Here is a 13556-nt window from a genome sequence, read left to right as displayed (position 1 = left end):
TGGACTACCTAGTGCCAGCCATGCTCCTGTCACCAGCAGTGAGGGTACCCAGCACAGGCCAGACAGATCAAATGCTCCCTCCCTGCGTTCCTGGGCGGCAGGGGCTGCTCCAGAGAGCCCTGCTCATGGCGCACTCTTTCCTCCTCCCRGCAGCCGACCTTTGGGTGTGCTTTGGGTGCCTTTCCCTCTGACATCAGCTTCCTCCCTTACAATGCGTGGTGGCCAGAGTCCTCCTAGGTGAAACATCCGATGAGGAGGGCKGCTGGCGGAGGGACCCACCCACCGGCATCCCCGGTTTCCCCGTGCCAGGGCGGGCTGGGTGGCTCCCCTGAAATCCCAAAAGTTGTCTTTGCACTGGGGGTTGCGCAGGCGCTGCTGGCACACGGGAGAGGAGGGAACCTCGGGGCCGCCCCGGCCTCGGCCGCAGTGCCGGGTGCCTGCGGGGTGGGAACTCCCAGCGACTGTTCCCGCCGCCGCCATCTGCTGAGGCCAGCAAACTGGAAACCAGCTGCTTGCCCAACCCTCGCCAGCAGCCAGGCTGTTGTCATTGCTGTTTGCTTTACATCAGCTCTGTTTAGTTTGGCAGGCTGGGGGCAGGAGGTTCAATTCGGGCGATTTTACGAGGGCTGGTTCCTGTCCCACACCCCTAGGTGGGGAACACGGCGTACATTGAGGATACCCTCGGCCTGCAGCCCCAGGGCAGGAAAGGGTGCGGCTGCAATTAGTGTTTGCTTCTCAAGGGCAAGCCTGAAGTCCCGGTGTTTGGGAAGGTAATCAGCGGGCGTGAGAAAAGGCTTTCTGCATGGTCACGGCAGCTCCCTGCATACTGCAGCTACCCGTCACCTGCTCCCAGAGCGCTGGCCCTGTGGGAAAGTGTGGGTCGGTGGTCAAAGGCAGGGATCACGCCTGGGGTCTGTGGTTGCATGTCCAAAGTCACTTGCCAGGGCGACTGAAGCCAGCCGGATGGATGTCCCACCAGGACGTGTACCCTCCCACAGCCCTTACTCTGAGCACTGCCTGCTACTGTCACCTGCAAAGGGGATATGCTCCAGATGCGTCCAGGCAGCTGAGGCAGCTGATACCCACAGTGAGAGGGTTTCTCCTCCATGTTTCGCATTGACATGAGAAGGGGAAAATGTCCCTAATTACTCCAATTGCTCCTACTGCTCCACTTATCCAGAAGAGTTTGGCAGTCCTCTGGCCCCATTCCATCCCAGGGTGCARGCAATAGTGCTGCTAGCACAGGCGCTCACAGCTTTTGGGCTGCAGGGAGCCACATAGACCAATAAGTGTCCTTCTCATTTGCTTGTGCCTCATTTCAGTCAACCTGGCATTTTCAGTGCCCCATCCTGCCAGCCAGAGCTGCCACTGGGTTGCCACCCAGTCTACTACAGGGCCTCATCTGCAGGAAGGGAGGGAGCAGTGGGGCAGAGGACAGGGAAGGAGCAGCAGTGCAGAGGACAGAGTTCAACACTGGGAAGTGCGTCTGCCCAACCCTGACCCTCCTGCTCCATCCCTAATCTGTCCTGCCCSGTGTCACATGGGCCCAGATGGGTGATGCTGTGGGACAAGAGCAAGCAGCTGGAGACCTGAAATGTGAGGGGGATGGCAATGTAGCCCTGAGGTGCTCCTAGTCCCCTCCTGCTCAAGTCACATATTTAATTTCTTTGCACTAGATGTAGGAGCATGCAGCCATGTGGCAAGCCAGTTCAGAGAGCTGACCTGTCTGGAAACAGAACACTTTATTTCAGCAAGTTGAAGGTCAGCTCAGGCAGCTTGTTGCTCTGGCTTYCCTTGGGCTGAGCTACTGCTGGGGTACCCTCCCCACTGGGCGACCTCATACTCACTTCTTGCTAGGTCCAGTTCTCAGCTGTGGGGTGAGGAGTTGCCCTTTTGTGTTACCCCAAGAGAAAACGCCTTGCTGTCTTTTGCCAATCCTTCCTCTGCCRTTTTATTATGGTGAACTGATTGAGAGCAAATTCAGGAGTCAGCAGCCTGTGCAGGGAGAAGGCTGGGTCCCATGCCAGGAGGAGTGGGAAAACCCAGCCTACGGCAGCTCAGCTAGCATTGCTGCAGAGCTGCAACCTGGGCGGATGGGCATTCACCTGTGCTGGCATGACACAGGGTGTGGTGCTGGCAGCTGCCCAGCTCCCTTTTATCAGCTGATTCAAATGTGGGAGGCACAGCCAGCACCTTCCGAACTGAGCCAGGGTGCACAACGCTSCTCAGGAGCCTTGCAATGAGCTGTGCTGGAAGACAACTAACCCCACAAAGACAAAAGGTGATGGCTCCTCTGCCAGAACAGCTCCTGGATCTGGTTTACCAGGCAGTTGTATATAGTGTTGCACTGGCACAACAGGGAGGATCTGAGCAAGCTCCGAGGAGTTGGTATTGCTTAGACCACTCCAAACAGCCTCAGCACCAAAAAAAGTGTAAACATGGCCACACAGGTGACCTCAAGCCAACAGGGCTCCAATTACCAGCAGCCTTTGTGAGTCCAAGACTGGGACAAGTCTTTACTGAATTTCTGTAGTAGGAAAGGAGAGCTGGAGCTGAGCTCCTGCAGGAGAGCTTGGGGGGTGTCACTTGTCCTTTCACACAATAATTGAATATATTTGCACTTCTCCGCAGAACTGAGAGGAGGCTAGTTGGCTGCTGTCCCATTCCAGGATATTACGAGTCTATACCATTTTCACTCCCTGAAGCATTTGAGTTTCTTTGTGCATTTCTTGTTTGCTGTGGTGCCAGTTCTGGCAGGTTTAGTGACCTCTGCTCCCGGGCAGCATTCCACATCAGTATTGGAGGTGACTGCCTTACTGCATTACTGGGTAATAGCGTTACTCCTCTCCTGTGTCTGCACCCCTTTTGTAGGGGCTTACAGAGCTGCTGCACTCTCCACACAAATATTCTCCCTCTACACACGCTCACATAATCTTTGGGATGCTCCCCCGTATCCTACACTCCTCCTCTCGGCTCTGATTATCCTCTCCCTCCCTAGCAAGAAGGATCACTCTGGAGTGAACTACTCACTGCGATCGTGACTGTTGTGAAACAGTTTATCTTCCTACGGGAGCGGCAGCCTCGCCTGTCAGCCTGTGCCTGGCGCTCACAACGCCTCCAGCACTCACAACCCCGCTTCCTTCTCCCTGACGTGCACATATGCACGCTTCTGCACGCACACCCGTCCCTCCTCCGGCATGCCTTCTGCGCCCGCCGGTTTCCCCGGGGATCGTGCCAGCAAAAGGGATGCGGTGGTGTGCTGAGGGGGCTGGGGCTCCTGGCGCCAGTGGGGGATGCATGAGGAAGACAGATATGGGTCCTGTTGGGAACACCCCAAGGATGCAGTTCTCTCACCCCAGCCAGTAGCTCCTTGCGTGGGCGGGTGGTGGTTGCACATGGGTCACAGCCCCCTTGTTCTGCGGGTTATCCCTCACCCAGCAGTGCCTCCTCGGGAGCGGCCAGACAGAAAGGTATGGGCTTTCAGGCAGGCACATGCCCAGAGGGGGAGGGAGTCGGATGCCGTGGCCACCGCGGAGGCTCGGCAGTGTTCCCAGGAGGTGACTCTTTAGGAAGTGGGTGCGTCCTGCCGGTGCCACGGCGGGAGGCCCAGCGGGAACTGCGTGGGAGCGAGGAGAACCAGGCTGGGTCCCAGCCTGACCCCTGGTCATTAGGGAGAAGGCGGCTTTGACATGAGTCAGCAGCAGAGCTGAACACAGGGTAAGCAGTACCCAGAGACTGGAGAAGCAGGGAGGTGCCAACCGACATCGTGAAACGTCCTAATTACTTTAGCTTGTGCTATTAAATTTGCTTGCTTGTACAAGAAACAATAGCAAGAGGCTTTCCCCAAAACTCCCTCCAGCAGTGGACTCTAGCACCTAACCCAGATGCTGGCAGACTCTTCCTGCGTCAGACACAGAAAGGAGTCCCGGTCACGCCTCCTCCCGCCAAAAATTCCCAAGCTGGCAAGCCCCAAGCTTGCTGCCCTGCCTTGCTAGCCTGGGACCAAGCACCGGAGCATCGCTGACGAATACACCACCCGAGAGGGCAAGGCGTGGGGGAGCCACAGCCCACATGGGCAAGAAGCCCTGCGTAATGCCTCCGCTCCCTGCAGTTGGGAAATGGCCCTTGCGCGGAGGTTGGGCGCTGCGGTCAGCTAGCACGGGACAGGATCCCCACCGGCTCCYGACCATGTCATGCCTTACGTGCAGGAGGTCAGGCAGCGGCTCTTGGGGTGTCACAGTGACTCTTGGGGTGTCAGACAGAGGTACCCCCCAGCACCAGGAAGCACAGGTAGCGAAGGCAGGAGCCCCCCACATCTCCTGCAGCCAATGGCAGCAAGCTACCCACCTTCCTGTGCCAGTGCTTGCCTGGCTCTGCCAAGCACCTTTGTGTCCCCATGGGCCTCGTACATACCCGCAGAGGTCCCAGCAAGAGAGCAGCCTCCTCCKGTGCTGCTCCTGCTGTGGCTGCTGCTGCTGCCACCTAATGGAGCCGCTCCTCTTGCCCGGGTGAGATGAGAGCGGCAGTGCTCTGCGGCAGCCGGCCAAAGCTTGCACAACGCCAGGCAGCCTGCTGCCCGCTTGTGCCTGTGCCCGCTGTGCTGCTSGGGGAGCACGTGTGATGAGATGGCGCTGGAAAGGGTGAAACCCCTGAGTGTATGTCACACCGCACAGCAAGGAGGAGAGCCAGTCCGACCCTATAGATGGTCACCCGTGAATCTCGTTGACACACTCTCCCTCTCCATACGCACACACGTGGCACGCATGGCACATATGGCACACACGGCACACCTGGCCCACGCAGTCACCACACGCGTGGAGGTCTTGACTGCCAGCAGCGAGTGTCCGAGCCTCTGGTTTGTGGCGGCTGAAAGCAAAGCAGCTCCCAAGCGACGCGGGTCACGGCAAGATGCTTTATATAACCCACCGCCACAGAGAAAACCAAAATAGCTGCCTCCCTGCTGCTCAGTTCGTCTCTTCCATCAAACACGGATAAAATTAGAGCGGGCCGTGACGTGCACCTACGTCTGCGCAGGGACTCCAGGGAGACGGAGKGAGCCGGCTCAGGGCTCTGCCATTAGTGGCACAGCCTGCCAGAGCTTTCAAGTAAGATCTGTCAGCAAGGCTGGTGTGTGGCCGCAGGGGATAGATGTGTGGAAGAGGAGGCGGCAGGGGGGAGCACGGCTGCCGAAGGCTCGCGGGTACCGCTCCATGCCTCATCACTGCCTTTTGGGAATTCAGGCTGAACGCTCACACACAAGCTGGGCTTCAGCGTTGCGCTGACCCTCGCTTTTCCAGCATGGACACACCATGGGCGGAGCAGGGCTTCTCTGAAGGCTCTGGATTCTCAGTGTCCGAGGCAACCTCCCGAGCAGAGGAGTACTGGAACAGGAATACTTCTGCCAGAGCTTTCTAGCAAACCTTCTTCTGTGGGCTGAMACCCAGAGCTGTTTGTGTCCCCTGGGAGGTGACCTGCAGAGCTGGCTAGCTTCCCTTGTCTGCTGACTTTGCAACCTGGTAGAGCCACAGGCTATGAAGTACTCAAAGGAGGCGAAAAGCTGACTCAGAAAACAGTGTGTGGAGACTCAGACCCTTTTAAGAAAAAAAAAAGTGAACAGGGAAATAAAACCAGGAGAAAAGCCTAGATGAGAAGCTGGAAAACAGTCACCTACATTCCTGCATAGACACACAGATTAGTCTGAGCCTTTCCCTGATGACATGAGAAATCTCAATTGCTCAAAGCTCCTGATTTACTGGGTAAAAGTAATAGTGTCATTGTCCAAAGCACACACAGATGAAGGTGTCTAACTTCAGCTCTCTTTTGGATACATTTGATTTGGGGTTTTTTGCCTGGTTTACTATGGTTTTTGTTTTGCCTGGTTTACTAGTCTGAACAGAAATGTGGTATTCTGTTATTCTGTGATATTGCTCTGCTCTGTGACTTTGGGCACATATTTCCCTGATGTCTGTGTGTCTGTATGCGTGCTTTGGTGTCCTGTCCTCAGATCTGGGGCTAATGTTCTCTACCCTCATTCAGGTTAAAGACTTGTGAAGGAGAGCAAATTAATRTATTGTTAAAGACTAAAGATGATGAGCCCCAGAGAAAATTGCTGTGCTTTGCCTTATTTATGAAAAAAGAACAGAAAGAAAAGGCAAAAGGTTAAAACTGTTTTCCTGTCCTGAGGAACATGTGGACCCTTGTGAAGATAATATATGCTGTGTCCCCTGGACTACTGYCACCTTGTTCCTCTACCTCTGTCATATGACAGTGCTGAATATCTCTCATTTTGGAGAGGTGGCTCGGATCCCAGACAGATCCTGGAGTCAGGAATCACTGATATATATAGAGSAGCATGGCAAGAGGTGAGTGAGGCCACAGGAGTTCCTCATGCTGGGCTTGAAAAAAACCCTCTAAACCATCCAGAAAAAAAGAAGTCTCTTCATCTCCCCCATGAGTTCCTGGAGGTGAAAGCTCARCAGGAGAGAAGTGGTTGGATGAGAGGAGGAATATCTGTGTCACATGGTGAGATGCCTCCTCACCATGTGCTGCCCTCAACCTGGCTAGGCTAGCTGGAAGTTGCTTGCATATCGGGGACATTGCTTGCTGAGTATCCACTGATGCCTKTTACCTTATCTCACTGATTTCTGAGGAAATGCCTTGTTGCAATCCAAATGTCAACCATATGGTGCAGAACTGGTGTGCCCTTGCATCTTCTGTTATCTTCKCCTTTAGCCCATGACAATTCCATGCCTGGAGTGGCACAGGCTAGYGTTGCTTATGCAATGAGGCAACTCAGAAAGTGTGTTTGGGAATCAAAGGACTGTGCAGCAAAATCCAGCTTCCCTGGCTCGGTACTAAGGCCTGTGTGAGTGCCCCAGCCACAAACACCCTTGTCTGCTCAAGTCAGTGCAGCCTCATGCCCCTGCGATGCTGCTCCCAGCAGGTCCTGCCCAGTGCTGCCCATGTCAATGACTCCATGTGGAGGCAGAGCTCCTAGCTCTTCCTGCCACTAGACAGGAAACATTCATCTTCTGGCTGCCCAGGTTACCAGGTTTCCTTCATTTCCCTGAAATTGCTTGTTTATTTGTAGCAGAAAGCCTGTAAGAGAGTGGAGAAGATAGAGGTGAAAACRGCCAGCAAAGATGGGACAGGCCAGGAGGGCCCATAAAACAAGTCCTTTTCCCATATGTCAGTCCTGCTCAGGCCAGGTGGGCTGTTGCTGAAGAGTTATGAGTCAACAAAGACAGGTGAGACAGCCAGGGACCAGCTGCTGGGAAAGTGGAGAGAGGGACACATGTCTCATGGCACAGAATATTGTAAACCTTTTGTGCTTCCACTGCACTCATACCTTGCCTGTGCCTTCTCCTACACACCGGCTCTTGAGGAATGGAAGATGWAACACATGAACATGAAATATCAGGATATATCTGTAGCAGGCAAGGGCAGGAGAGCGTTGTGATACAGTCTGGGATTTCCCCGCGGCTGTTGGAGGACTGGTTTTACTATCGGGATCTCTGCTGGGATGAGATGAATGGGAAGCAGGATTAATTTGCAATCCCTCTTACGTCAACACTTGACAGAAGACTTAATGACTGGGATTTCCCTCTGATTATCCTGGGGGAAATAGAGATCATTCTAACAGCTCTCGCCCAGTGTCAGGCAAAGAGCCATTTTCAGGCTGTTTGAGTCTCTTTAGATGTCAGGAATAAAAATTGTTTCCTGTGAGCAGCAGCAATGAGTGTCCTGGCACAACTGTGGTCTGAAAAGGATACTTACAACAGGAGCATCTTTTTCCTCAAACCCACAACATATTCCTCTTTCATAACTGTTCTGTAGCTCAAAATAACCTGTCCTGGATGCTGGTGTTACTTGCATAAAGAGGAAGCTGAGGCCCTCAGTGAGGTCAAAGGGAAGAGCACCCTGTCTAGACCAACATCCCTGGGGATTTCAGCCTCTGCCTCCTGGAAAACCCCTTGCTCCAGAATTGCCCTGGTGAGTCAGAGCCATTTGCACAAAGCCAGTACTGAGACAAACTCCAGAGCTATCCCACCACTGTTATACCTCTTGGGAAGGCTTCTGCAGGGCAAAGGAAATTTCCACTTTGCCCTTAGCACTTGATCCTCATCAGCTCTTCCCAGCCWGGCTRCAGGAAGGCTGAGAACCTGTGATTATACATCCTATCCATCTTCACGGTCTGTTTTTCCCCTCCCTCCAGCTAGAAGGCATTCCATGTGCAGCTCTCCAAAAGATCTGTCTACAGACACTCTCCACATCAGACACTGCAATGGCCAGCCCAGTCTTTGGTYCTCACTGAGCCTGGCACACTGGCAAGGCTTGCATGGCCCACTAGCCTTTGGTACGATGCTTAGGAGTGACTTWGTGACTTGTTGCCTTTGGCCAACAGTGAGTAAAGCAGTATCCCCAAAATACCCCTTCCCTGGCTTTGGGGTGCCTCCTGCACCGCCAGCCAGCACAGCAGCTCAGTTTGCCTTTGCAGAAGGAACTTGTCAATGCAGAAGTTGCCCATCTGCACTGAGTGGCCATGGAGGCTGTGGTTTGGTGAGCCATCCTGCCCCCAGAAGTCTTGCTTTAGAGGAGTTATAAATATTCCTATTGCCCATGTGCCATGCTGACTAGCTTCCAGAGATAAGTGCTCTGCTCATGTGCCTGTGGAGAGAGGGGACTTCCCAGGCCTAATTCAGTGCTTCCCATTCCTGCTTTCTTACACACCAATCTCTGCCGAGGCTATGAATATGTCCTGCTGAATCAGTGTTCATCCAGCCAACTTCCCTTTTTCAGAAGGGGAAATATTTATAATCTAACAGTCAAGCCACCACACAGTGCAGCTGGTGGAAGACATCCAATAAACATCCTATCTAACTGCTGCCTTTGCTGCCAAGCCTCCTCCCAAGAACTGGTGACTTGAGMATTCAGCTGCACTGTTGTTGACATTCAAAAGCTAATATTCATTATGTTGTTTGGTAGATGCTGGCCATTCTGATGAGTTGCAGGGAGAAATGTTCTTCATATTAATCTTCAAATAATCAGCAAGGTTTTTCTGAGCTGAAAAAGATATATTAGCCTGAAAGAATTCATTAAGCATTGTCTTCTGTGGAGAACCTGGCTTAGTACTCTCCATTAAATCTCGCATGAAGATATCTTTGAAATAGACAGTGTTGCTGTGTATATATTCTCTCTTTTTATTCTTCCCAGGTGTTATGAGGATAATATCRTTTAGAAATCATGGCTCCATAGATATAGCTGAGATTAATTTTGTRTTTCAAATGGAGATTTGAACTCTCTACTGTCTTGGTATTCCCTTCCCGGTGTTCTTGCACTTATTCGCTATGTATAAGAAGAAAAGATCTAAGAAAAGACAGATACAAATGTTAAATATCTGAAAAGTTACAAATAATTAAAATTAGCCCTTGAAGAAATACAGCCTCTAAGTAACAAAGTGTTTCAACATTTAATCATCACTGTAGGAGAATAATAAACATACTTCAGGCTTCCTACACAGGCTTTACTATTGTGTGCAAAACCTAGACAAGAATGTTTATATTTTAATCCCTGAGTATTTTTTCACATTACTTTTGACATGTGAAAGTTTCTCTGGATGGTTACATTAAGAATTCAGTTGAGAAATGTTCTTTTAAAAATGTCAGTGAAGTCACAGTTTGTCTTAACTGGAAGAGTTGCCCTTAGACACACTGATACTCAAGCCTTTCCTGGTACCTAACCTGGTACATTTCCTCACCTATTTCCCTCAGTGGCTGTCTCCTCCACCTTCCTTGAGAGTGAAATCGACTGTGTTTCCATCAGGTACGATTGGAGAACAGGTTCTGTGACAGGCTTTCAGTTGTGAAAATCTGAAATTGATTTTAAGGAAATATCTTAGAGACATTGGACAGCAGCTTTGGAAAGCATCTGATTAAAGAGTTCAGCAATATTAAAAAGCATTGAAATTTATATGGCTGGCAGAAAGATCCAGATTTTTAAAAGTGAGTGCATGTTTTAAAAAGGATAGTGAGTCTCCTTCTGAGGGCCTCARCTTAGGTCTAACTCATAGCTGTTTGATGCTGGAGTAAATATGTCCTGTCTTTCTGCTGTGAACTTCTCCGTTGTCCTATGCCATATCCATCTCTAGCCTTTATCAGAGAGAGGACAGTRGAGGAGCTGGTCTGGGTGGTCTGCAAGCTGGCCTGGGGGTCCCCAYTGGTTGACAGGGATGAGGTGAGTGAGGACTCCAGCTGAGCTGCAGGGAGGTGGACCTAGCATGGCCAACCACTTCTTATTTAAGATGCTGTACACTGGGTAAGGAGACAGCTCTGTCAGACTTGTGCAGAGCAGCAATACACAATGTAACTGCTGATTAGACTTCGATTTCAGCATAAATTCAGTTTGAAGAACCAGATTTAGATGTCTGGTTCAGGATGAGAAGACCTCTCTAGAATAACTTCTTTCTCTCCATTGCTTGGAAAGGGAATGCAGCCCCCWTGTGCCATGAGATGCAGAGATGTGCATTTAATCAGACGGATCTCAGCTCTGGTCTTTAGGGAAAAAGTAACTATAACGATACRCCCCAAACTTTAAATGTACTCTCTTTTGTGTTGTTGTGAGCCTGCACTGTGTTTCACAACTAAAAGAAAAATAATGGTATGACTTCAAATTRGAGAGTTTGCCTGTTGAGACAAGACAATACCCTAAGTTTCTATTTTTTTTAGACTTGTGGCTTAGGTAACAAAAGCCCTTTTGTAGAGATTCTTGAAAGCCTGTGKAAACAGTAATTTGTTACCCTCCCTGAACAGAGGCATGTTTATCACCAAGGTCAGAGGAGTACAGGGCTAAGGGTTGAGAGAAGGTAACAAGACAGCTGCTTCTTGCAGAGATTGGGGGTTTCTAGATGAACTCTGTGTTTGCTGGAAAAGTTAATCCCCAACATAGTTGCTGCTGAGCAGGAAAGGCCAGCAGGCCYCTGCTGGACAGGGAGCTAATGTGGTGCATGCTGCTGGGGCTGTGGGAGAAGCAGGRCTTTGCCTGGAGCCATCTGCTGGGAATGGAAAGGGATATGGGCTTCCCTTGAGCTGGAGGAGGGCAGTAGGTGAAAGTTGCTGGGAAGTGAAGTGGGAGATTTCCTCAAAAAACTGAGAGGGCTGTTAGGCTACTGCTTAAAAGCTGAAAACCTGCCTGGCAGCAGGAAAAGYACTAGGGAGAGATGAGAGAAAAATTGTGAATGCTTGCTTCCTCAAAATGGCTTGTGTGTGATGGAACTGGGACCGTCTTAAATGAAGGATGTTTTGTTCCCCTAAATGAACTCATGTTTTAGATTAAGCCCCATACACTTGATTTCAAGCAATTCACATCCATGCAGGATTTTGAAGTACTTTGGATAGAAATAACTTTAGTAACTGGGTGAAATGGAAGCTATACATATAAATATATGTAACATATATATAAATATATTGTAACAATCATTACATATAAATATATTGTAACAATCATTTTTCTCTTAAAGGATTCACCTTATGTTTCTTGATATCTAAAGGTTGTTTTGTTCCATGCCTCTTACCCAAACACTATCTATTTTAGCTATATGGCCAGCACACAGTATATGGGATTTCTGGGACAGGTTACAGGAGAGGCAAAGCAGTTCAGTGCTGTTTCATGGCTGTTTAGCCACTGATTTATTTTTAGTTGATTGAATAACATCTCTATCTGAATTGTGATTACGACGGTGACTGTGAGAGTTATATCCCAGCAATGAGTTCAAATATAGCCCCTTAAAAGAAGTGGCCTTGCACTTTCCAGAAGTGGTGGATGAATAATTTTGCATGGTTAGTAAAAACACTGATTAGCATCGTAAAGCATATGTAATTTTTATAGAATTTTCTCTGTAGCTTGTAGTGGATTGCCAGGTGCAAGGCAGAATGAAAAAGGATTAGAGCATAAAAGTAAGTCTAGAATAGTTTTTTAAGAGGAACATTGTTCCAACTTTTTATTGTCCAAAAGAAAAAAATGCAAAAATGCCACAGCAGCTGACGCAGAAACAGTAAAAAAAAAAAAGGTCTAATTACGTAATTCATACACATTGTTTCACAGAGAGAGCAAATTAGTGTTGTTTTCTGCCATTTACCATAGATAAAAGATAAATTTTAGTACAGCAGGAATTGACTACTGCTAACATTGTGAACTTTTTCAGTTGGGAAAAAGTTAGAAACTTGGTGGGAAAAGGCATATTTTCTTCAATGGCCTTTGTTGTCTCAGACTATAGAGCTATCCAAAGGTTTCTGGTGCTCTTTTGCTAAAGCAGAACTGAAAGCTGAATAATTAATTTAGCTCTTCATCATTTTCAAGACAGCAGTAAAACYGCATTAGGGGTATTTGAAAACATGAAATATATACAAWGACAAAATGGTTTGATTTTTGGCATTTTGTCGTGACTGGCAGCTGATGTTAATGTGTTCTTTAGGGATACACCCATTTGTCTATGGATTAGAGGCAGTGAGAATGAATACCTGCTTCCAGCTGACTGTGGAGCTCCCACAACACAGAAGATTAAGCTAAAATAGGTCATCGCTTCATCTGGAAAGTTGTGTAACAAGTTATCAATCTCTCCTTCACCTCTGTTCAGTGTTTCTGAATTACAGGAAGCATTTAATTTTGTCAGCCTCCACTATGTGGAAACATTAAGGCATGCCCCTGCAAGACTGTTATTTCCTAACCTGCAGCTGAAAGGATCTTCAAGTGCTTTCCCTCTGCTGTAGATTAATTTGCACACTCAAGGGAGATTGCCCCATTGAATATTTAAGTGCTTTAAAAAGCCAAAAGCTGGGGATTGTGAAGAGACTCACAGCAGCTCTGTACCGTTTTCTTTCATAACACACTGAAGCACTAATGCRTCTCTGAGGGGGTTTTATAATTAGATTCGAACTTGCCTGTGTGGCAGTTTCTAGAACAATGCATCCACACGAGAGGAGACTACAACAGAAAACAGGGGATAAATTTGTTGATCATAAATGTAACTCGTCTAAAAGTGTACTGTGAYAAAATGGCCACAATAGGAACAGATTGCAGTCAGTCATATATTTGCTCTTTGATGGTTGAGTTCACTTTGATTTTAGAAAATGAGGCTACCTTAACATGAATGAGCCACTTTCTCTGGAAAATAAGGCATTATTGAATGTTTCAAACATGCTAAAGGGCTGGGTACATATCATTGGTTTGAGGAATGTTCTGCATGAAGAGATTTGTCATGCTGTGCATGTTTCATCAGGAATTTTATGGTACAACATTTTATATATTCATATTCTAGTAATCTGTGTTTCCTAACRTTTGTGAAATAATAGCTATTTCTGCCTTAAGTACTGCAATGGAAAGAATGTTTTCATTGTGCAAATATACTTTGATATATTGCAGAAAGAGCCAAGTATTTATTTTATTATGGTTACATTTCCAAATAATTTAATTGTCCAAGTAAGGGAAGGTTTGCGAACTGATAAGAGAAATACAAATGTATTGAAATGTCCATCAAATGACTGTAAGTCCCACTTAAAACA

This window comes from Malurus melanocephalus, unplaced genomic scaffold (assembly GCF_030028575.1).
Source record: "Malurus melanocephalus ecotype Western Australia unplaced genomic scaffold, MMel_1.1 scaffold_0, whole genome shotgun sequence".
Lineage (NCBI taxonomy): Eukaryota > Metazoa > Chordata > Aves > Passeriformes > Maluridae > Malurus > Malurus melanocephalus.
Note: the sequence above shows the minus strand (reverse complement) of the source record.